Genomic DNA, 26,365 nt, shown 5'->3' with positions numbered 1-26,365 from the left:
GACTGCCTGTTTTTAGTCTCCTCAGGATTTAGAGTCTGCTCTCTATCTGTATAGAAGCTGTCAAGGGTTAAAGTCCTCTTCAGCTTCTTGCTCATTCTGTCTATTAATCAGAGATAAACTACCAAAGAAAAACAGAAAAAAACTGGAGTCTTTCTTTGGGGGAGGGGCTGGGTGTGTTATCGAGCTTCCTCTACAGACTGCAGGTGGCAGCAGTGAGGCACTAGCAGGACTGTGCTGCGCCTGCGCTCTGAGATCCCAGAGCGTGCTGAGTCACTAAGGGGGGGGAAGGGGGGGGGCCAGGTCTTGAGAGACTTCAGCTGTTTGCGGTTGTATTCTTCAGCCCCGGTGTTTTTAGCTTTTCTGCTGGGCTGTTGACTTGCTGCCGGAGGAAATTATCCAAACCTGTAGCGAAGCTCTCCCCGCAGAGACGGCTACGATCACTCTCCACCCCCTCTCCAGTCTGCTCCCGTGCTCTCACTGCCGCTGCCCTCAGCCTGTGCCCGATCTAAAACCGCCCCAGCCCTCCAGTAAAGACAGACCTTTCTTGGCGGATCTCAAGGATGGCTTCTCTTGGTAACTATTTGTGGGTTTTTTTCAGTCAAGCATTGATTCAGAGGCTTGTAATGAAGTGGATAGTGAGAGAAAGCGCGGAGCTTATGCAACTGTGAGCCTCCTCTCCGCCATCTTAACCGGAAGTCATCCTAAATAAACTATTCTTAAAGAATGAATAGGTAAAACAACTAATCATAGATACAATCAATAACTTCATCCAAGAGAAAAACAATAATGAAACAACATACCGATTTGTGGGATGCAGCCAAAGTGATTATTAGGAGAAATTTTATGAAACAGAGGAAGAGAAGATCAATGAATTACAACTTACAAGTAAAAAAGGCAGAAAAAGAACAAATTAAAAACCCTCATTTAAACACCAAATTTGAAATTCTGAAAATAAAAAGGGAGATTAATAAAACAAAATAAGACAACTATTGAATTAATTAATAAGACTGAGTTGGTTTTATGAAAAAATCTACAAAATGGAAAAACATTTAATTTATTAGAAAAAGGAAAGAAGAAAATCAAATTGTTAGTCTCAAAAATGAAAATGGAGAATTTTCTACCTATGAAGAGGAAATTAGAGTAATTACTAGTTATTTTGTCCAAATACATGTCAATAAATTTGATAATATAAGTGAAAGAGGAATATCTACAAAAATATAGATTGGCCAGGTTAACAGAAAAGGAAATAAATTATTTAAATGGTCCCATTAAAAAAAATGTTGACCAAGCTGTTAATCAGCTTCCTAAGAAAAAATCTCCAGAGCCACATAGCTTCACATGTGAATTCTACCAAGCATTTAAAGAACAATTCATTCTAATACTATGCAAACTACTTGGAAAACTTGGGAAAGAAAAAATCCTACCAAATTCTTTTTATGAAATAGACAAGGTGCTGATAACTAAAGCAGGTAAACTGAAAACAGAGAAAGAAAATTATAGATCAATTTCCCTAATGAATATTGATGCAAATGTTTTAAATAAAATATTAGCAAAGATACTACAGAAAATATTAAATAGAAACTATGTTTATAAGGTATTCTGATATTTTAAAAACTGAAATAATGCACAGTTTAAAATATCCCTAAAGAACAAAGCTCAATCAGTAAAAACTGGAGCCACAATTTAAAATCATTTAGCAAATTAAAAAAAAAATATATTAACTTTTCAAGTCTTTTTAGTATAATTGAGTGATTCGTGCTTAATAATAGTTAATTGATAATTAAAACCTTCAGTATTACTTGTATTTTTCATACTATGCACAAAGGGGAAAAAAAAATCTTAGGGTCATGATAATATACTTTCTACTGTTGAGAATTTTAATAAAAAGGGGACTCACTGCCCATAATGATAGAGAAGCAATTCAGACCTAAGATTCCCTCAGAAGATCCCTAAGATGATACCTATGCAGACTGATAGAATTATTTCCTAATTATTAGTAAGTGATTATTATTATCATTATTATTATTTGAGGCCTTCTTTCTACTTATTTGTATTATTAACCTATTTCCTACGATCTATCTCTGTCTGGTTATGACATTATGTGAGTTCAGATATCACCTGTTACTTAATTTTTTTCACTTATTTTCATATATATATATTACTGTGAATGATCACTATTTCTATTGACATCATTTCTGTAAATGAGTGTAAGCTATATTTCATGAATGTAGGAACATTTTTTGCTTAAGCATCAATCACATTGCTTAAGAAATATTTATTATGTCACTTTGTATATTTATATTATGGCAGCTAATTGCTAATTTTAGCTGTTTGTTGCATTTTTATCTTTAGAGGTACTTCATTCCACTTTTAATCAATACATATACAGTTGCCTACTAAAAAAACATTTTTGTTTTTACTGGCCATCTTACTGTGTCAAAATATATTATCTTATTCATTCTGATAAGTGAAAAATCCTGAATATTATCCATATTATTATTGTTATTATTATTATTATTATACTATTATTATTATCCATAGAATGTCCTTAAAAATAGTGCTTCTATACCATTGGCAATTACAAAGGATGATGAGAAACTTCCTCTCAGTTACAATTCTCATGGCCACAGCAGGACTACTAACAGGCTTTGCTTCAGCAGACTGTCTGCAGGAACATTGCCAAGGATTCTCCTTCGCCCCCCAGCCATATGTTTCAATATGTCTCTGTAGCTGCAGAAGCCAAACTCTGATATGCTTCATAAATTTTTGGATGAACTTGCAGAATGTGAATTCAAAAATTAATGAGCATATATTAACACTATCCCTGGGCAGTCTTTGTTTATATGCTTAGCACATTAGACCTATGACCCATTCAAATCATTATCACTGCATTATTGCAAACCTATGAACCAGATAGGTGCTGTTCAGTGGCATAATGTGAAATAATAAATAGTAGTATTGTCCGAGTTGTTGCATTGCATGAGTAGAAAAGATCTCATAAGATAATAATATTTTAACAGATACCTTTCTGATATTCTCTTAAAGGCAAAAAATATTTCAACTTGAAACATTCCAGTTCATAGAATCATGGAATCTGATGACCCCATCTTCTTTTAAGATTTATTTAAGATATCAGTTAGACGTGTTCTTGGTCATTCTGTCTTCAGTGGATGAATTCTTTCTTTTTTCACATTGTTCAGATCTCATTCCCTTCTTTTTTTTTTTTTTTTAGACGAGGGGCAGACACAATATATATTTTTTATAAAGCACATAGTCTCCTCCATTATGGAGCTCCTTGAAGGCAAGATCTTGGTATGCTTAATATCTGACACAGGGCTTTGCATAATTTGATTGTTGTTTGTCCATCCCTATAATTTAATCATCTGAAAGTCTCTACTTATGAAATTGTCTTATAAATATAAATAAATAATTATTTAGCAACTGTAGTCTGAGAGTATATTCTGGAATAAATAAATTAAGCAACACACCCAGAGCCACACAGCCAGTACATAACCAGGACAGTAGTCAGGAGACTATGTTTTTCAACTACTTTAGACAAAGTGAACATAAGAAAAAAATTAGAAATTTCTACCAGGTAATTTGTGACATGAAACTAGAGCTCAGAAATTAGATTAGAGCCAAATATATTTATTTTTCTTATAAGAAGATCTCAATGAAAATGTATTCCCAGTCAGCAAGTACTAAGGTAACCAAGAGCAAGTTATCTAATCGATATGTTAATAGAAGTGAGGGTTTATAATGGAGAAATAATTGGACATTCTCACTAAAATTCAGGAGTAAAGCATGGATGTCTCCCTTTCTTTAATATTGTTTTATGTTGTCCTAAGAAATGCTACAAATACCAATAACATAAAAGAAAATAAATGAAATCCTAAAGATAGGAAAAGCTATTTTCACTAAACCACTGTGCTTTTCTTTGTGAAGCAAGTGTGAAATAAATAATTTCTGTTAATATCTTCAACTTTAAATGCCAAAAGTATACCTAAGAAAAGAACTATTTAATATGATAAATATTATATATATACACACACACACATATATATATATATATATATGTATGTATGTATGTATGTATGTATAATTATGTAAACAGTATGTGTTAAGAGCAAGAGGGGGAAATGAAAGAGCTTTGGAAAATAGTATTTACAAATCCATTTCAAATACATGTAATATGTGGTATGTTGTATCAGACTATGAACTTCAATTCATAAAATGGGAATGGGAAAATTATACTCAAGTTCATGGCAGGTCAGAAAATGAAAGCTAATTAAAACCCACCAGTGTGCTTATCTTTAAATGTCATCCATTAGACTTAATTAGCTTAATACAAAAGAATTTACTGTGATATCATTGTAAGAATAATAGTATAACAAATTTCCTCCTTGAATACAGACTATACTCTTTCATTATTATACACATGAAAATTAGAAAGAATACACACATATATGTTATACATTAGTAAAGATGTATATACATAGGGAATATGTAAACAAAATACTCACACTTTATTTATTTTTATTTTTATTTTTTTAGTAACTTTTTTATTGATAGAACCCATGCCAGGGTAATTTTTTTTTTTTTTTACAACATTATCCCTTGCATTCATTTCTGTTCTGATTCCTCCCCCCGCCCTTCATCCACCCCCTCTCCTAGATGGCAAGCAGTCCTTTACATGTTGAATAGGTTACAGTATATCTTAGATACAATATATGTGTGCAGAACTGAACAGTTTTCTTGTTGCACAGGGAGAATTGAATTCAGAAGGTAGAAATAACCCGGGAAGAAAAAACAAAAATACAAGCAGTTTATATTCATTTCCCAGTGTTCTTTCTTTGGGTATAGCTGCTTCTGTCCAGCTTTGATCTGAATTAACTCTCTTTATTGAAGAGATCCACTTCCATCAGAATATATCCTCAAACAGTATCGTTGTTGAGGTATATAATGATCTCATGGTTCTGCTCGTTTCACTTAGGATCAGTTCATGTAAGTCTTGCCAGTCCTCTCTGTATTCATCCTGCTGGTCATTCCTTACAGAACAATAATATTCCATAACATTCATATACCACAATTTACTCAACCATTCTCCAATTGATGGGCATCCTTTCATTTTCCAGGTTCTAGCCACTACAAACAAGGCTGCCACAAACATTTTGGCACATAGAGGTCCCTTTCCTTTTTTTAGTATCTCCTTGGGGTATAAGCCCAGTAGAAACAATGCTGGATCAAAGGGTATGCACAGTTTGATAACTTTTTGAGCATAATTCCAAATTGCTCTCCAGAATGGCTGGATGTGTTCACAATTCCACCAACAATGTATCAGTGTCCCTGTTTTCCCACATCCCCTCCAACATTCCACATTATCTTTCCCTGTCATTCTAGTCAATCTGACAAGTGTGTAGTGGTATCTCAGAGTTGTCTTAATTTGCATTTCTCTGATTAATAATGATTTGGAGCATATTTTCATATGTCTATAAATAGTTTCAATTTCTTCATCTGAGAATTGTCTGTTCATATCCTTTGACCATTTATCAATTGGAGAATGGTTTGATTTCTTATAGATTAGTCTCAATTCTCTATATATTTTGGAAATGAGGTCTTTATCAGAACCTTTGATTGTAAAAATGTTTTCCCAGTTTATTGTTTCCCTTCTAATCTTGTCTGCATTTGTTTTGTTTGTACAAAAACTTTTCAATTTGATATAATCAAAATTTTCTATTTTGTGGTCAATAGTGATCTCTAGTTCTTCTTTGGTCATAAATTCCTCCCTCTTCCAAAGGTCTGAGAGGTAAACTATCCTATGCTCTTCCAATTTATTTATAATCTCATTCTTTATGCCTAGGTCATGAACCCATTTTGACCTAATCTTGGTGTGCGGTGTTAAGTGTGGGTCAATGCCTAGTTTCTGCCATACTGATTTCCAATTTTCCCAGCAATTTTTGTCAAATAATGCATTCTTATCCCAGAAACTGGTGTCTTTGGGTTTGTCAAACATTATATTATTAAAGTTATTGGCTGTTTTGTCCTTTGAACCTAACCTATTCCATTGATCAACTAGTCTATTTCTTAGCCAATACCAGATGGTTTTAGTAACTGCTGCTTTATAATATAATTTTAGATCTGGTACAGCTAGGCCACCTTCATTTGATTTTTTTTTTCATTAATTCCCTTGAAATTCTTGACCTTTTGTTTTTCCCTATGAACTTTGTTGTTATTTTTTCTAGTTCATCAAAGTAGTTTTTGGGGAGTCTGATTGGTATAGCGCTAAATAAATAGATTAATTTAGGTAGTATTGTCATTTTATTATATTTGCTCACCCAATCCAAGAGCATTTAATATTTTTCCAGTTGGTTAGATCAGACTTAATTTGTGTGCAAAGTGTTTTGTAGTTTTGCTCATAAAGTTTCTGATTTTCCCTTGGCAGATAGATTCCTAAATATTTTATACAATTAGTAGTTACTTTAAAAGGAATTTCTTTTTGTAACTCTAACTGTTGGGTTTTGTTAGTGATATATAAGAATGCTGATGACTTATGTGGGCTTTTTTTTATATCCTGCAACTTTGCTGAAGGTATGGATTGTTTCTAATAACTTTTTGGTAGAGTCTCGGGGGTTCTCTAAGTATACCATCATATCATCAGCAAAGAGTGATAATTTGGTTCCCTCATTGCCTATTCTTATTCCTTTAATCTCTTTTTCAACTCTTATTGCCAAAGCTAGCATTTCTAATACAATATTAAATAGTAACGGTGATAGTGGGCAACCTTGTTTTACTCCTGATCTTATTGGGAATGGTTGCAGTTTGTACCCGTTACATATGTTGTTTACTGCTGGTTTAAATAGATGCTACTGATTATTTTAAGGAAAAGTCCATTTATTCCTATACTCTCAAGAGTTTTTAATAGGAATGGATGTTGGATTTTATCAAATGATTTTTCTGCATCTATTGAGATGATCATATGGTTTTTGTTAATTTGATTATTAATGTGGCCAATTATCCTGATAGTTTTCCTAATATTGAACCAGCCCTGCATTCCTGGTACAAATCCTACTTGATCATGGTGTATTATCCTGGGGATGATTTTTTGTAGTCTTTTTGCTAATATCTTATATAAGATTTTAGTATCAATATTCATTAGGGAGAATGATCTATAAATTTCTTTCTCTGTTTTCAACCTACCTGGTTTAGGTATCAGTACCATATCTGTGTCATAAAAGGAATTTGGTAGGACTCCTTCATTCCCTATTTTTTCAAATAGTTTATAAAGCATTGGGGCTAATTGTTCTTTGAATGTTTGGTAGAATTCACATGTAAATCCAAATCCATCTGGTCCCGGGGATTTTTTTTTAGGGAATTGATTAATAGTTTGTTCTATTTCTTTCTCTGAAATAGGACCATTTAAGCAATTTACTTCATCCTCTGATAATCTGGAAAGCCTATATTTTTGGAGGTAGTCATCCATTTCGCTTAGGTTATCAAATTTATTGGCATAAAGTTGGGCAAAGTAACCCCTTATTATTTCTTTAATTTCCTCTTCATCAGTGTTAAGTTTTCCTTTTTCATTTTTAAGACTGCTAATTTGATTTCCCTCTCTCCTTTTTCTAATCAGATTTACCAAAGGTTTATCAATTTTATTGGTTTTTTCATAAAACCAACTCTTAGTTTTATTTATTAGTTCAATAGTTTTTTTTTTTTTAACTTTCTATATTATTCATTTCTCCTTTTAATTTTAGAATTTCAAGTTTAGTAATTGATTGGGGGTTTTTAATTTGGTTTTTTTCTAACTTTTTAAGTTGCAGGCCCAATTCATTGATCTTCTCTTTTTCTATTTTATTCAAGTAAGCCTCTAAGGATATAAAATTTCCCCTTATTACTGCTTTGGCTGCATCCCATAAATTTTGATATGATGTCTCATCCTTGTCATTATCTTGAGTGAAATTATTAATTGTGTCTATAATTTGCTGTTTCACCCAATCATTCTTTAAGATGAGATTATTTAGTTTCCAATTACTTTTTTGTCTATTTATACCTAACTTTTTGTTGAATATAGTTTTTATTGCATTGTGATCTGAAAAGAAAGCATTTACTATTTCTGCCTTCCTGCAAATAATTTTGAGGTCTTTATGTCCTAATATATGGTCAATTTTTGTGTCGGTTCCATGAACTGTTGAGAAGAAAGTATCCTCCTTTCTGTCACCCTTCAGTTTTCTCCAGAGATCTATCATACCTAATTTTTCTAATATTCTATTAGCCTCTTTAATTTCTTTCTTATTTGTTTTGTGATTTGATTTATCTAAATCTTGCACTAAATAGTGCAAGATTGATATCTCCTACTATTATAGTTTTGCTGTCTATTTCTTCTCGCAACTCTCTTAGCTTCTCTTTAAGGAAGTTAGATGCTATACCACTTGCTGCATATATGTTTAATACTGATATTGCTTCACTGTCTATAAGCAAGATATAGTTTCCTTCCTTATCTCTTTTAATTAGATCAATCTTTGCTTTTGCTTGATCTGAGATAAGGATGGCTACCCCTGCTTTTTTGACTTCACCTAAAGCATAATAGATTCTGCTCCAGCCTTTTACTTTTACTCTGTATATATCTCCCTGTTTTAAATGTGTTTCCTGTAAACAACAGATTGTAGGGTTCTGACTTTTAATCCAGTGTCCTATCCACCTCCTCTTTATGGGAGAGTTCATCCCATTCACATTTACAGTTAAAATAACCAATTCTGTATTTCCTACCTTCCTAATATCCCCAGATTATACTTTTCTTTTTCTTGCCCCCCTTCCCTTCTTCCCTAGTGTTAAACTTATTTGTCCCACTAATGTCACGCAGCTCTCCCCCTTTAGTATCCCTCCCTCCTCCCTTTGAATCCCTTCCCTTATTACTCTTTTTCCTTCTCCCTTTTCCTCTCCCACTTTTTAATGAAGTGAGAGAAGAATCTGTGTAAAACAAATATGTCAATTGTTTCCTCTTTGAGCCAACTCTGATGAGAGTAGGATTCACACAATGTTCCTCCCCCTCTCTAAGTTCCCTCATATATGATAGGTTTCCTTTGCCTCATTGTCGCATGTAGTTTCCCTCTTTTTATCTCCCTTCTTCCCTTTTTCTGACACTATCCCCTTTCCATTTCTACTTCACTTTTTCATGTTATGTCGGTAAAATCAAATTATACATATGGTTTTTATGTATATCCACAACAAAAATACAGTTCTCAAGAGTTCCTTTTACCTTTTTCTACTTCTCTTTTGATTCCTGTTGTTGGAGATCAAATTTTTTGTTTAAGTCTGGTTTTTTCCTTAGAAACAGATGGAATTCCTCTATTTCATTAAATGTCCATCTTCTTCCATGGGAAAAAAAATACTCAGCTTAGCTGGATAATTTATTTTTGGCTGCATTCCAATTTCTTTTGATTTTCGGAATATCTGATTCCAGGCCCTTTGATCCTTTAATGCTGAGGCAGCTAGATCTTGTGTGACCCTTATTGTGGCATCTCAGTATTTGAACTGTTTTTTCCTGGCTGCTTGTAAAATTTTTTCTTTAGTCTGAAAATTCTGAAGTTTGGCCACAATATTCCTCAGAGTCTTTATTTTAGGGTCTTTTTCAGAAGGTGTTTGATGAATTCTTTCAACGCCTATTTTCCCTTCCGGTTCTATTACTTCTGGACAGTTCTCTTTGATGATTTCCTGTAAAATAGTATCTAGGCTCTTTTTTTCATCATAATTTTCTGGTAGCCCGATGATCCTCAGGTTATCTCTCCTAGATCTATTTTCCAGGTCTGTTGTTTTTCCAAGTAAATAGTTGACATTTTTTTTTCCAATCTTTCATTTTTTTGGTTTTGCTTGACTGATTCTTGATGTCTCAATGAATCAGTCATTTCTATTTGTTCAGTTCTGGTTTTTAGTGAGTTATTTTCTTCATTAGCTTTTTTTTTACTTCTTTTTGTATATGTCCAATTGAGTTGTTTTGCTCTATGGAAATTTTTTCCATTTCACTAATTTTTTTTTTTTTTTTTTTAGTGAGTTATTTTCTTTTTCCAATTTTCAAATTCTGTTTCCCTGTACTTCTTGGGAGTTTTTTACCTTTTCCAATTCACATTTCAGGAAGTTGTTTTCTTTTTCCACTTTATCAAATTTTTCTTTTAGTGAGTTATGTGCCTTTTCTGTACTCTCTTGCATAGCTTCTCTTTCCTTTCCCCATTTCTCTTCTAGCTCTCTTTTAAGGTTTTGAATAGTCTCTTCTAGGAGAGCCTTTTGTATTGGAGACCAACAATCGTCTGGAGACTGTCTGCTATTAGTCTCTTCAGGGTTGAAAAGCTGTTCTCTTTCTGTGTAGAAACTATTAATCATTCTTTTGATTTTTTTTTTACTCATTTTGTTAAAGCTTGTAGGGTCTGCCTTCAGAGTCAGGAGGTTACCAGCTTCCTCTGCAGAGCAGTGAAAGGTATATGGATGGGTAGCTGTCCTGCCAACCAGGTACACAAAGCAGTGAGATACTGGAGTGCTCTGGGAAAGAGTTCCCCACCATAAAGTAACTCAGGCCTGCAGGGCCAGGCTGGGAAAATGCCCTTCAAAGGACCCAGGCTGTGTGAGATAACGACTGCCCTGGAGCTAGACACTTAGCAGTGAGAGTTTCACTTCCCAAGCCAAACCCTGCCCTGAGGCTGTGGGTATTAGCAGCTGAGCAGTGAATGGATTTGCAGGGACAGGAAGTGTCTGCCCGGGAATCGCTGTCAGCAGGGGACTTTCTATTGCCCCAGGCTGAGCCCCCCACTCTGCTGATTAGAGGCTGCCCAGGCTGTGCTGCCCTGCTATGCAGATTAGTAACTGCCCCTGCAAAAGCCCCGAACTGCAGGATGTGGCCACAGAGCTATGTGAAAGTCTGTCTGAGTCACTTCCAGGTTTGAGGGGTTACAGCCAGATCTCGTTAGGTTCTGGCATTTTTTAGAGGACCCTCTGTTTTAGGCTTTAATTTCTCTGCCAATTTACTGCTTTGTAATCAAGGCAGAGTAGTTAGCCTATAGCAGAGTCGTCTCTATAACTTCTTTAGCCACAGAGATCACCCCTGCCCCTGCTCTGCTCAGGATGCTAGCCTCTTGCTGCCTGTACTAGTCTGTTCCTGGCCCCTCAGGACAAACCTTTCCTGGCGAGCTTTCCGGATGGACTTCGGCTGGTAAATTGTAGTGCTTCTAATCTTCATGAATTTAAGCAGTGAAGAGTTATTTTTGAGGCTGCATTAAATAGTTGGTTATGAGGGGAATGAGAGGAGCTTAGAGAGTCTTGTGTGCCTGCTCTATCCTTCTTGGCTCCGCCCCCCAATACTCACACTTTAAAGTTGTCACAATAAATTGTTTTCCTTCCTCTTCCCTCTTTCTCTTCTTTTCCACAACACACACACACACACACACACATATGCGCGCGCGCACACACGCATACACCATGATATCTGGTTAAAGTAGATTGAAATAATTGATATGAAGAGATAAAAACTAATTGCTACAATTAGCTATATGAAGTATATGACTCTTGGAATTCTGGTTTACGATGATATCCCTGAGTAAATGTTAGCATAATACTCTTTCTAAGACAATGAAATGCATTATTTAGAAGTAGCATAGCAGCTAAGTCTCTAGACTGTTGTTTCTTGGGCAAGACATGAATTATCTTACTTAACTCATTAATTTTTTAAAACTTTATATAGTAACTACATGCAAAAATCACTGTATTGAAATTTTCGGGAAATTCAAATTTGGATAAGACAGAGTTTCTAATAAGAGTAATCTATAATTTTTTTTTTTTTTTTTTTTTTTTGTTGTTGTTGTTGTCTGAAATTTGCCAACCTACATTAGGAGATTTGGACTTCAACTATATGATTAAATTTTGGGATTTTGCATATGCCTTTAATGTCCAAAACATACGTCTCTCATTCTCCTGATGATTCCTTGAATTTCAGTTAAAAAAAAAAAGTCATTCCTTTGGCATGTGGTCTTTTTGTTTATTAAAATTCAAAAGGGGATAAAATAACAATTAGTACCTGAGGAGGAAGCTAAATAAATGCCACAAAAATGAGTAGAAAATTTAAGAGAGGATAGGGATGATAACTACATCCTACTTCCTGTTTTTCCACAGTTAAGTCTTGATTCTGCATAGTATAATGTACTTTGTATATTTGGTTAATTAGAGACAGTTTAGTTGGAGAGTATATACCATCATGAAATTGAATTACAGTGCTGGTGAATTTCAGGTAATCCAATAATTGTATGATTTTTCATAGATATCTAAAAATGCTATTACAAAAACAAAACAAAACAAAACAAAACAAAAAAAAAAAAAACTTGGTTAAGTCCTCTTTTCAGCACTTCTATAATGCTTCTAGCATTTCTGCTGGAGTCATAAATCAGCAAATGCCACTTAAAACATTTTACATTCCTTCTGAAAGCCAAAATGACTCTTTGGCATTGGAACCACCACCTTTCAGAGGATTAATCCACCAATTGCTAAGGTCTCTGACATGTCTCTTGACACTAATGACCTGTTTCCTTTTTTTTATGGAAGGAAACAGTGGAGGCATTCTTAAACTTCTCATGGATAACTTCCTTTATGAAATATTGAAGATTTTAGTTTGCTTCTGAATAAGCTATGATCCCTTCCTATACATTATAAATCTCTTCTGGGATGAAATCAGCAAAAGACACTTTGCCACTTGAGAGGAGCTTGATGACATTTAGTATCCCTTCTTCAATTGAAGGTTCAGCCAAAAAGGAACTGATTTCAATCCAAGGCACATGATCAATGGCTTCAGCAATGGATGATGTGTGTGTCTGTTAACAATTCTATGGAAGTGTTCAGTCCATCTCTACAAAATCATATCCTTAAACATTGATCAGTGTGGTTCTATCAGCTCTGAATACCTGAAATGGATAAAGGGTCTTTGAATTATAAATACTATTTAGAGCATTACAGAAGTGCTTACAATTATTGTTTTTGCATACAATTGAATCACTGCTGCCTTCTTGCTGAACCAAGAATTCTACTCTGAGCTTTGCTTGCATTTAGATTTTTTGTCATGCTTTTTCCTCAATAGTATTCTATTTTTCAAAATACATGTAAAGATAGTTTTCAACATTCATTTTTGTAAGACATTGTATTCCAATTTTTTCTTCCTGTCCCCCTTTTCCCCTTTCCCCAAGATAGCAAGCAATCTGATATAGGCTAAATATGTGCAATCCTTTTAAATAAATTTCCATATTTGCCATATTGTGCAAGAAAAATCAGACAAAAAGCAAACAATGTATCAGAAACAAAACAAACAAATATAAAAAGTGAAAATACTGTGTTTTGATTCACATTCAGTTCCATTGTTTTCTTTCTGTATGTGCATGGCAATTTCCATCCCAAGTATATTAGAATTGTCTGGAATTACTGCATTGTTGAGAAGAGCCAAGTCCATCAAAATTCATCATCATATAATCTTGTTACTGTGTAAAATGTTCTTCTGCTTCTGTTCACCTCACTCATGATAAATTCAAGCTTTCCAGGCTTTTTGAAATCAGTCTGCTCATCATTTCTTTTAGAACCATAATATTACACACACACACACACACACACACACACACACACACACCCCATTATATTTATATACCAAATTATCCAGACAATTGATTGACATCACTTAATTTCTAGTTCCTGGCCACTGCAAAAGAGCTTGCATTTTGCTTTTGCTGGCATTCATTGCTACCTTCTTAGATATGGACAAACTACCATCATCATCACAATATGCCATTTTCATCATGGAATGTTCATATATATTCTAGATTAAGGATAATGCTCTCATTCTTGTCTAGTCACCAGTGGAGTAAAAAGCAGGGTTGGACATGCTTATTTTCATGCTCTTCAGCATGATATTTTTTCATGATGTTGGCAGATAACTTCAATAAGGACAAAATGGCATTAAGATCAGCTTCTACACTGTTAGTAGCCTAAAGTGGAAAGGGAATTGGTACATGATTTTTTTTTTATTTGCAGGTGATTGTGCACTCAATGCAATCTCAATGAGGCAGAGATACAATAAAATACAGATTGATTCTCTCCTGCCTGTATTAATTTTGGCCTAACAACCAACACCAAGAAATCAGAAGTTCTCCACCAGCCAACAATGAATTATTCATATGGAATCATTGGTGAGGGTGAGTATATAAGAAGAAATTTTAAATGCTATGGACAATTTAGCCTACCTTGTCAGTACACTGCAAGGCTGTTCATATAAATGATGAAATTGATAAACATATTGCCAGAATTAACTCAGAGTTTTGGAGGCTCCAAAAGAAAGTGTGGGAGAGAAAAGTTATCAGGCTACATATCAAACTAAAGAAAATTGTAATCGTGACTACATTGTTATATGCCTGTGAAATCTGAAGAATCTATCAGCACATGCCAGAAAACATCACTTTTTTACTTGAATTGTCTCAGCAAGATACTGAAGATTTCTTGGAAGGAAACGAGAGGTCAACATCCTCTCTAGAGTTAAACTGCTAAGCCTTCAAACTCTATTATACAGTGCAACTCTAATGGGTTGGGAACATAGCTTGAATATGAAAAGCACAAATACTCAAAAGAATATTTTCTGGAGAATTCATGCAAGGTTAATATTCACATGATGGTCAGAAGAAACATATAAGGACATACTTAAGGTATCTTTAAAAAACTTAACCACTGACTGTGAAACATGGGAAATACTAACACAAAACTGTCCAGGATTGCATGCCCATATAAAACAAAATGCTGGAGTTCATGAACAAAGCAGAAAAGAAAGTGAGCTGTAAAAATACAGTTTTTTTTCCTGCTCTAAATTTACTACTTGACCATTTTTATCAATTCTGTTTTGTTGCCTTCTCAATTTGTATTCTTCTGGTCAGCTCCAATGAAACACATTGTCCTCTGATCCCGATATTGTAATACCATTGTTTTACTTAGAAAACAAAAGATTGACAAAAACAACAAACAATTGAAGGAAAATTAAGAGTTGAATTGCAGAAGACTATCATTCCAAATTGAACTGAAAATCATGAAAATATATAAATAGAAAATTAACCCCCCCAAAAAAATTTGAACATTAAATCTATGCACACTGTTACAATTATATTTGCATCTTAACATAATTGATGAATTTTCCAGGTCTCAAATTGCTGGTATTCATTCTATGCCAAAATTATTTTTATTCACTCATATACTTTATATATTTATCACTATACATATAGTATAATTTACCAGTATAATTTAAATTCCTTGATAGTATTGTTTTCTTTTGTCTTTTTGCCTGTACTTTTTTTCTCAATATTTTATCTTTTATTTCTTATTCTTTTTTTTATTATAGCTTTTTATTTAGAAGTTATATACATGGGTAATTTTATAGCATTGACAATTGTCAAACCTTTTGTTCCAATTTTTCCCCTACTTCTCCCCATCCTCTCCCCCAGATGTTTGCCTGTACTTTTTAGAACAGTACTAGTCACATAACAAACATTGCTTGTTTTCTGAAAGTTGAATGGTAGCTTTGATTTTAATCCAAGATGAGCTTGGAAAAAGCCTGTCTATTCACCTTATTCTTCCACAGATGCCTGAATGGAGTGCATCCATGAGCATTCCTGCACTATGTATTTGGGATTAAATTGTGCATTACCAGAGTCTTTTTGCTTGTTTTTAAATTTGTCCATGTCCTATCTTCTTATAGAGTGCAGTATTACTTCATGAAAATTGTCCCACTTATCTTCTTATTATTCCTACAAGGAGAAAAGGTAAACAAAGAAAAAAAAGGACCAGAGAAAAGAATATTCAGGACAGGGGCCTAGAACTAAAAATGAATTGGTAATCTCCTACTCCTACTTTGTGCTGCAGGACCAAAGACTGGATATAATGGACACATGGTCATTTACTTATGCCATGATTCTTGTATTTTCAATTTGTGTAGAATTTTTATTCAGCGAGTCCATATCCATATCACAAATATATCATTTTACAGTTATTTGAATGGATGAACTAATTCTGCGTATATTAAACTCAATCATAAACCATAATGAGTATCTTAATAGTGTGACCAATTTGTCATTTCTATTGCTTTATATCTTTTATAATAAAAAAGAAAAACAATGATAGATGATTTAATAGGCAAATTTATTACACAAAGTTCTTGACTTTTCTACAAATTCAGTAGTTATGAAATATATATATGTATGTGTATATATATATATGTATATATATATGTATGTGTGTGTGTGTGTGTGTGTGTGTGTGTGTGTGTATATATATTATATATATATATATATATATATATATGTAATGTAAAATTTAGAAGTTGGGGGAAAACAACAATAAAATGTTTGTACTTTAAATTCTATTTGGTAAAAACTAATTAAATACCTACAATGTGTAAGGCACTGTGTTAGGTATTATTGGTAAAAAAGAGATAAGAAAGAAGCAAGTTTGACTTTCCTATAGCTTACACCCTCCTGGGAAGAAAAAACAAACAAAAAAAAACAACAACAACAAAAAAAAACACAATTGTTAAGTAAGTAGGAAATATAAGGTAATTTTTTAAATGAATTATGCAGGGAAAGCATTAAATGAGTGAAACAGAAAAGAATTCTTATAGAATGTGACAAGAGCTAAGTGGCATAAGAATTCCAAAGAGTGGGATGATGGTGAGTATATTCAAATTCCAGTACTAGTTTCACTTTCATTCATATTCATCAGCTTGTTGCTAGAGACAGGAGAGTTGAAATAATATTAACTGTCCATTACCACCTTCTGGCTCTCTACCTACCTGTATCATTTAGTAACTTCTCCTCTAGTGAAGTGCATGCTATGTATATCTACCATGGGATAAAAATCCTGGCAACTTTTTTTTGAAAATATTCCCAAATCAATCCACTTTTTTTCATTCAATAAGTTTTGTACAGACCTATATATTTTTGTCTCTTCCCCAACTCCTGTCCTGATTCTAGAAGAATTCCAAAATACATATTGGCTTTCACTTGAACATCCTAACCACTCAGTTCCTCAACTTGCTCATCTTTCATGATCTACATCTGAGTTACATGCAAAGCTGATCTGCCATTTTGATACTGATTCTTTGATTTTGCCATCACTGACAAATATATCATGTCTATGTTCAAAAATTCTCAAATCCTTTTACTCAACTACAATTTGTTTGCTTTTCATCTCTATGCCTGTATTCCATTTCAAAGTCTACTCTTCTTCTTCATCTTTTCCTCTGATTCCTTGACCCCTCAATTCTCTCCTAGACTATTCCCCATACACTAGTATTTCTTATTCTTTTCCCCAATTATATCCCTTTATGAACCAATTTAACTTACAATTTCCTTCTCTTGTGAATCACTAATTCTGTTATCATATCATTGATTATACCCTACCAAGCTTAAGTGTAGATTGTTCCCACAATTTGCTATATTTGCTCAAAGATGCTACTGAGTGGAAGTGCAGAAAATCACTTAACCTTCTGCTTGGCTCAACCACAAATTTTTATTATACAACCTCAACTGGTCACACAATATTTTTTACATTATCCTATTAGTGCCTTATCACTTCTGAATCTCCCTTTCTACAGTGGCTCATTCAAATATTTTTAGCCATTCTCAAAGCTCCATTTTTCTCAGCTGAGAAACTTGTTTCACATTTGCATAAAAAAGAATCAATTTACCATGAGCTGACTCTTCTCCCTTATACCTTACCTTTTATAAGTCAAATGTCTTGTGTCACTATTTCTTCCTTCACTCCTGTCTTACATAAAAAAGTGCTCTTACTCCTTTACCTACTTAAACCATTTACCTATTCAAGCAATTCCATTCTATTCTATCTTCTCTTAAGAGTTTCCCCCCTTTTATCCACAACTATATCACTTATTTTCAAATTTCTCTTTTCTGCAGATTCCTTTTCTGCTTTCTGTAAACATGTTCATGTCTCCTGTCCTTAAAAAACAGCACTTTGATGTCTATCCCAGCTATTATCCTACGTATTTTTAGACCTTTGTAGTTAAGTACCATAAAATAAGTTGTCTATTTAATAGGTGCCTCACTTTTGCTCCTTCCATTTTTTTTCAGCTACTTTCAATCTGATGATCAATCTTCACCAATGAATTTAAGGGACAATGAGAATAATCTGTGACTAATGGGGAAATAAAAGTTTTTGAACAAATAAAAATATAGAAATCCAAATAAGTCTTATTACCAACTCAATCTTATATGATACAGTAGAAGTATCATGTGTGAAGATTTAAGAAACCTATTTTGGATTAAGTTCATAAAAAGCAAGGGAGTCCTTCAGGAAGTACTTTTTATTAAGTTGGATTCATACATATGAAATAAGAAAGGAAAAACTACATTACAGGTTAATATGTATTGAGACTAAAGGAACTCCTCAAGGGAGTTATAGTAATAATTTTAATCTAACAGTTTCTCTTTTCTGAGAAGCTTATTTAAATAGGATTTATTTAAGGGTTTTCTGAATCTTGTCTAGGAATACTTCTTGAGGGCAAAGGCTATCTTTTAGCTTGTATTTATATTTCTAGTACTTAGCATAGTGCTTGATTTATAATAACCAGTTAACAAATGTTGTCTCCCATCATCTTCCCTCATAGAGCCAAAGCTCAAGCTTCTGGAGTCTTAAAAAAAACAAAACAAAACAAAAAAAAAAAACAGAAATTGCAAAGTTTATGATTTGGAGCACTTCGAAGACAATGCTCTTCCCTTCAATTCTAATTTCCAACCGAATTCCAATAAAACATTAAGAGATCAAAATCACGCTTAACATACTTACAAAAAGGATGATGTTAAACTGAATTTTTGCATAACTTTTGTCAAACAAGTCTTGATGTTTGTGAATTTTCTGACCCCGATGAACAAAAGCAAGGCTTTACTTACATCAAAGCATTGAGAGGCGTCTCTCCTTTTCTGGTCCATTCTTGTTAGCTGTGTTTTGGTTCAACTTTCCCTCCAAGTTGGCAACAAACTGTTCCCACTTGGGAAAATACTCTAGTCTGTTGATATTAATTCTTCTCATAATCTTGGGGCTGTTATTTTTACCTTTGGACTGTTATTATTATTATTTTTTTTTTTTGGAGTTGCTCTTTTTGTTGAATGTGAATGCTTAATATTTAACATGTATTGGTCAAGCTTCCATCTGGGGGAAGGAGGGGAAAACTTGGAATAAAAGGTTTTGCAATTGTCAATGCTGAAAAATTACCCATGTATATATTTTGTAAATAAAAAGCTATTATATATACATACACATATACATGTATGTATGTATATAATATATATATATACATTTTATATATATATATATATATATTTGGGGAAAATCACACAGGGCAAGCATTGGGAACAAGGCCTCTCTTAAGGACATCAGAACTGATTGTATGTCATGGGAGACATTGGAACAGGACTGCCTAGCATGGCATACCCTCATCAGAGAAGGTGCTGTGCTCTATGACCAAAGCAGAATTGAAGTAGCTCCAAAGAAACACAAGATGTGCAAAGTTTGCCTAACTTATTTTGCCCAACCACCCCATGTGTTCACATGAATTATTTGTGCCATACCAGTGGAAGAGCATTTCAAGTTCATTTTGTTCTCATCACTCACAGTCATACACACTATAATTTGACTCTAATATACTGATACCTTTTTTGGTCCTCTTTGAGAACAAAGGAAAACAAGCAGATATTCTATGCCCAATATAAATTATATCTCTATATGAATAAATTAGGTTACATATAAATACCTGTGCATGATTTTTCATTTTCTCTTTTTAAGATTTATATATTCTGCTACTATAACAGCTAATGAAGTATAAAGTTCTTCATCGGACACACAAAGTTTACTTCAATAATATCAGTGATTATTCTACTAGCAGGTGACCATATTTAATGTATTATGTGCAATTCTTGGAGATGCCTTTTAAGTGCTATATCAATACTAGAGTGTACCTAAAAGAGAATAACCAGAAATCTGAAGGGAACCAAAATATATATCCTTTAAGAAATAGTTGTAGGAAATGAGAAAGCAATTTTTAGACAGGAGAATAGATTATGGGTATGTTGTGGACTGAATATGCCATAATTATCTGCAGATATTTGAATGTCTCTAACATAGAAGAGTATGTAGGTTTTCCTTATATAGCTCCATAACTAATCAATGGCTATGAAACATAACCAGCCATATTTCAGATATGTGTGAAGATAAACTTTCTTGAAATTAAGATTGCTCTATCCAACAATACAGTGTGCTGTCTCAGTAGGCAATAAAATTCTGCCCCATTAGTACAAATTTTTAAGCAGTCTCATGTTACCTTCTTTCAAGAATGTTTATTGGATATGTCGAACAAAGTGAGAAGATGGAGTCAAATTCAAACACAAAATCTGATTGCTTCACATTGACTTAGAAAACCTCAAACTTATGTCATGTATGTTGTTTTATAGTTTTATAGATTTTAAAAAAATATATTTCTTAATTACAATGTAATTAGGTTTTGCAACCAGTTTGGTACTATAAAAATTTGTTAGCAATATTACATGCAAAACACTAAACTAGTTATTAAGGGAGATACTAAATTTAGGGTAAAATATGCCCCCTATCACTTAGTACAGTGTATTAAAAGATAAACTACCATGATTCCATTTCATGATACTCAACTTTTTATTAATATCCACTAGATTCTGGGACAAAATGAACAAAAAGTGAAATATAGTTTCTGAAGGAAAGGAAATAACATATAAAGGAGTATTTATAAAGAAGCACAAAGTGATTTGAGGAGAAAGAGAATGTTAAAAAGTATGATTATTTGGGAACATTTCTTGTAGAAGGCTGTACATAAGCTAAACCTTGAAGCAAGCTATGGATTGTAACAAGATTTAGTGAGAAGTAAATGTATTTCAGGCATGGATGGCAGCCAATATAAAGGTAAACACAAACAATCATTTGTGACTTGGCAAAGAAAGATGAAATGTTAAAATAATCTACCTAAAACTGAGGCTTTTTTCTCACCAATAAAAAGTTAGAATGATTTCACTTTCTAAATAAATTTATCACACTTTTAAACCAAAATCATACTTTTAAGAATTCCAATGATAGAGTTTTGTTCATAGCTGATAGTCAATTAAAACCACAGTTAATATTAATAGTGCAACTTAAATTTTTTAAAACAGGTTATATATGTGAACTTATTTTGATCTCACCATTGTTATGTTAAATTGGTGCTATAATTATTCCTATTTTATAAAGTAAAGCTGAAAGATTATGTATTAGTAACTGAGACAGAGTTTGAACTTACTGTTTTTTTAATTGCAAATCATGCATTCTACATACTACATCATCAAGTTGACATCACTGAATCAATGATTTCTAAAATGACCTTTTTCTCAAATAAAGTGTCATTATTTACTTACAATTCAGATATCATTTAAAATATTTCACCTAAAAAGGTAGAAAATCTTTAATTCCATTGAGTTCAATAAGCAAGCCCACATTAAAAAATGTTTTACCAAATATGAATGTTATGGAATATTATTATTCTGTAAGAAATGACCAGGAGGATAATTTCAGAAAGGCCTGAAGAGACTTACATGAACCGATGCTGAGTGAATTGAGCAGGACAAGGAGATCATTATATACTTCAACAACAATACTATATAATGATCAATTCTGATGGATGTGGCTCTCTTCAACAATGAGATGAACTAAATCAGTTCCATTTGTTTAATAATGAATAGAACCAGCTACACCTAGCGAGAGAACTCTGGGAATCAAATGTGAACCACTACATAGCATTTCCGATCCTCTCTTTTTGTCTGCTTGCACTTTTGATTTCCTTCACGGGTTAATTGTACATTATTTCAAAGTCTGATTCTTCTTGTGCAGCAAAATAACTATATGGACATGTATACAATATTGTATTTAACATATACTTTAACATACTTAATATGTATTGGTCTACCTGCCATCTGGGGGAGGGAATCAGGGGAAGGAGGGGGAAAATTGGAACAAAAGGTTTGGCAATTGTCAATGCTGGAAAAAATTACTCATGCATATATCTTGTAAATAAAAAGCTATCAAAAATAAATAAATAAATAAATAAATACAAATAAAGGACAAAAAAAAGTTTTACCAAAACACAAATAAAACAAATGATAAATTAAAACTGTAGTGGACAGATCATTTTTAGAATGAAATTAGATACTACCCAATACAGAATTTTAAAATTCTGTCATTAAATGTTTGAGATGGGTAGTCAGCAAGTTGATGGGATAGCCAATGAAGAAGTATTGAATAATAACTCTTCCATGACCAATATTGGGTGAAGTAGTGTTTGCAGTACTGTCTTTGAAGCTTCTAAGGCTTGTTCAGCTATGGATGGACATACTGTATTTTGATCTAGATATTGTGATGTGATTTTGGTCCTTTTTGAGTACAAATTGCAGTAAATGCATATGCATTTGGAGTAGTTTTTTTTTTTTCTTTTTTATTATAGCTTTTTATTTATAAGATATATGCATGGGTAATTTTTCAGCATTGACAGTTGTAAAACCTTTTGTTCCAACTTTTCCCCTCCTTCCCCCCATCCCCTCCCTCAGATGGCAGGTAGACCAATAATTTTAAATATGTTAAAGTATGTGTTAAATATAATATATGTATATAAGTCCATAAGTTATTTTGCTGTACAAGAAGAATCAGACTTTGAAATACTGTACAACTAACTTGTGAAGGAAATCAAAAGTGCAGACAGACAAAACTAGAGGGATTTGGAATTCTATGTAGTGGTTCATAATTATTTTCCTGAGTTCTTTCACTGGGTGTAGCTGGTCCAATTCATTACTGTTCTATTGGAACTAATTTGTTTCATCTCATTGTTGAAGAGGACCACATCCATCAGAATTGATCATCATATAGTATTGTTGTTGAAGTATATTGGAGTAGTTATTTTTATTTAAAATATAGAAATAAAGAATTTTAAAGATAATTTCAGATCCTTTTCTTTTAAGAACTTGAATATATGCATCTTTAATGGAAGAATAGAAGATACACAGAAAAAGACAAACAGAGACAAAGAGAGACAGAGAGAGATAGAAAGACAGAGACAGATGGAGACACACAAAGACAGGGATAGAAATAGAAAGAGGAAGAAAAAAAAGAAAAGTGTTGGGATCCTTACTAACTGCTAACTAATTAGAGTTGATCTAATCTTACAAGAAGATGTTTTGGGCAGAACCTGAAACAAGGTACTAAGTAGAACTAATTAATACAAGGCTTGTGTTCACACCTTTACTCATTGGAGTTCAATGAGTTCACACCTCCCTTGAAGCTCTTTGGGCCAGAGAGCACTATGGGAGAAAACCCACAATCCCTCTCTTGAAGGAGCATAAATAGAGCTTCAATGGGCCAGTCAAAGAAGTTCTTCAGAGTGAAGAAGCTACAAGTTGAGATTTCACCGGAATGACATGAAGAGTGGAGCTGGCTGGAGGCTGAAGAAAGCAGAGGCAGAGGCTGAAGGATCAGACCTTTGGATTTGGCGACATTCGGAGAGAGCTCTTGGAACCAAGCAGAGAGATAGGCCTCTAAGCTAACCGGGCTATATTGGAGATAATAAAAGATCTGAACTTTTATTACCTGGCTGAATTTTGAGAAGAAAAAGCTTACCACATTTTGGCACCCGAACAGGGACCGACAAAATCCTGATTCCAGGGAAAGCACCCAGAGAGAACTTTTATAATATTTTAAAGAAGAACAAGAACTCAACATTTGAACTCACTACAGAAAAGCAGTAAGGAAGACAAAAAGAAGGAAAAGAGGTAATGGGGGAATGAGGGAGGGAGGAAAGGTGCAAGCAAGGAGGGTAAGGAAAAAGAGAAAGAGAGGGAAAGAGGAAAAGAAGGACAAAAGGATGGAAAAAATAATGGAGTAAGGAAAGAAAGAAGGGACCAATTTTGATTTTTTATGTTATTTGAGAGGTTTCATTTTATAAATTAAGTTCATCAATGAGTTTCCTTAGTAATCTTCCTTCAATTCATTATATTTTTCAATTGTAAATTGGTCCTCCAATATTCCTAGAACCTGCCATACCAGGTGGATTCACAGTAGGAAAAAATGTCCATGTTTCTGTCATCACCAAGGATGCATAGAGCTAGGATGGTAATCCCCAAATTTCCTTTCCTGATGTGACTGGAACTTTTCAAAAATGAAGGACAAATAACAACAACTCTTAGTTCATCTATCTTTGGTGTTTTTTCTAAAGAAAAATAACTCTGAATTTCTGTCCCAAATAATTTAAGAATCTTAAATGAGAAGGCTTATCACAAACTAATTTCATCAGGAATGAAGAATAAAGTTTAGCTCACAGAAAGATACTAACTCCATCTTCCAACTTCTTTTCTTTCATGTAATTACATCAGTTTGATCTTTGTTTATTTTGACATGTGTACTTTTGGTTTCCTCAAGATAGGGAAAAGAAAATATTTTTTTCCTTATCCAGGCCACAAAATTAATCTTCATTTTGATGATCTTTGGCATGTTTGACATATTTGTAATAATTGAAAATGTGTTTATTATAAAAGAAAAAACACTGGAATTAGAAATCTTAACACCTAAGTTAAAACCCATTTCTCTTAGTCATGCAATCTTGTGAAATAACTTTAAATAAGTCTGAACCATGATTTATTCATGAGAATAACAATAGTTTGGTCAGTTATCTCACTGGGATCTGAGATCTGGAAATAATAAAGTGGCATATTAATGTGAATTGTTATTTAATATGTAGTTTTAATAGAATATATTAGTAGTGAATGTAAAAAAAATATCAAAAGATAATGGGATTCAGTTTACAATGAACAATTTTTAAAGCTTTTTATAGGATGTAACAATACAGATTTTTGAAATTAATTATTTTTGCAATTTAAGAATCTCATTGTTTTAATCTTTTATAGCAGTTTTTAGTGAGTTTCAAGATTTACAAAAAAAAAAAGAACAATCCATATCCCAAATATTAACAGTTATAGACTCTTAAATGGATGAGTTTGACCTCAAATGAGAGGTCAATTTCCTACAGTTGGGCAAATAAGACAGACATATAAAGAGGCATTATGATTACTTTTATATTATAAACACTTGAGAGATGCAAGACTGAAAGAAAAGTTTTCAAGAATGCATCTGACTGTAAATCAGGGATTCTGGGTTATTTCTCAAGATTAACTTTCAGTCATGGCAGAAGAAAGAAAACCAATGATTATACAAGAAGTATGCTACAGATCATTGAATCCCCTTAATACCTTTATAGCATTTAGTAAGGATACTTATGCATTCATCTCAGTCACTATAATTACTATTTAATGAAGAAGTAGAGTAAGTATTTATGGGAGGAGTAGAATCTTGCTTAAAGGTAGACAATTTGATTAAATTTTACACTTATTGAGCTGGAGAACTGATAAAAGTATTAAACACATACTTGTGTAGAAAATTGTGAACTCTAATCAATTATTCCAGTTGCTAAGTTAGATTGTTAACATCTTTGAATATCAATTATAGGTAAAAATCTGCTGAAGCAAAATTATGAAGCATATGTTCTTGAGTGAAAATTGGAATGGTTTTATTTATACTGGGATGTAAGATTTCTTAGAAATCACATTTATTCCTGATTTTCTTTTTGTTTTGCAAGAAAACTGGGGAGGACAGACTTGCCCAGGTTCACACAGATAGTAAATATTAAGTATCTGACACCAGATTTGAAATCAAATCTTTCTGACTCCAGGGCTCGTAGTCTATCCACTATGCCATTTAACTACACCTATTCCTGTTTTTTGAAGATATCACTCTCAATAAAGTATTATTTTGCATAGGTATATCTCCAACTTCCCTAAGAAATCTATGTAAAATATGTATGTAATGTGTACATGCATGTGTATTTCTGTGTGTGTGTGTGTGTGTGTGTGTGTAATAAGAGGTAATGTATTGCAGATAATGTATTGCAGATAGTATTGCAGTTTCAAATCCAGGAAGACCTGGGTTCAAATTGCCTCTTAACTATACTGCCAGATTCAAGTAGTTTAACTTCTTAGTGCTTCAGGCTACTTCCTAAAATAAGAAATTGCCAAGAATGTAGTAACTTTCATTAGTGAAATGAGTTTCCTTCTCTAGGAGTCCCTTCTATCCCACGGGACCAGCTTCTATTCCCAATGTCATAATCAAATGAGTGTCAGTTAACAAAGAATCTTGCAGTTTGTAATCAAGAAGATTTGTTATTGGGGAAATGATGACAATGTTTAAGCAGGAAAAAGGGAGAATA

Source organism: Antechinus flavipes, chromosome 1 (genome assembly GCF_016432865.1).
Source record: "Antechinus flavipes isolate AdamAnt ecotype Samford, QLD, Australia chromosome 1, AdamAnt_v2, whole genome shotgun sequence".
Taxonomy (NCBI): domain Eukaryota; kingdom Metazoa; phylum Chordata; class Mammalia; order Dasyuromorphia; family Dasyuridae; genus Antechinus; species Antechinus flavipes.
Note: the sequence above shows the minus strand (reverse complement) of the source record.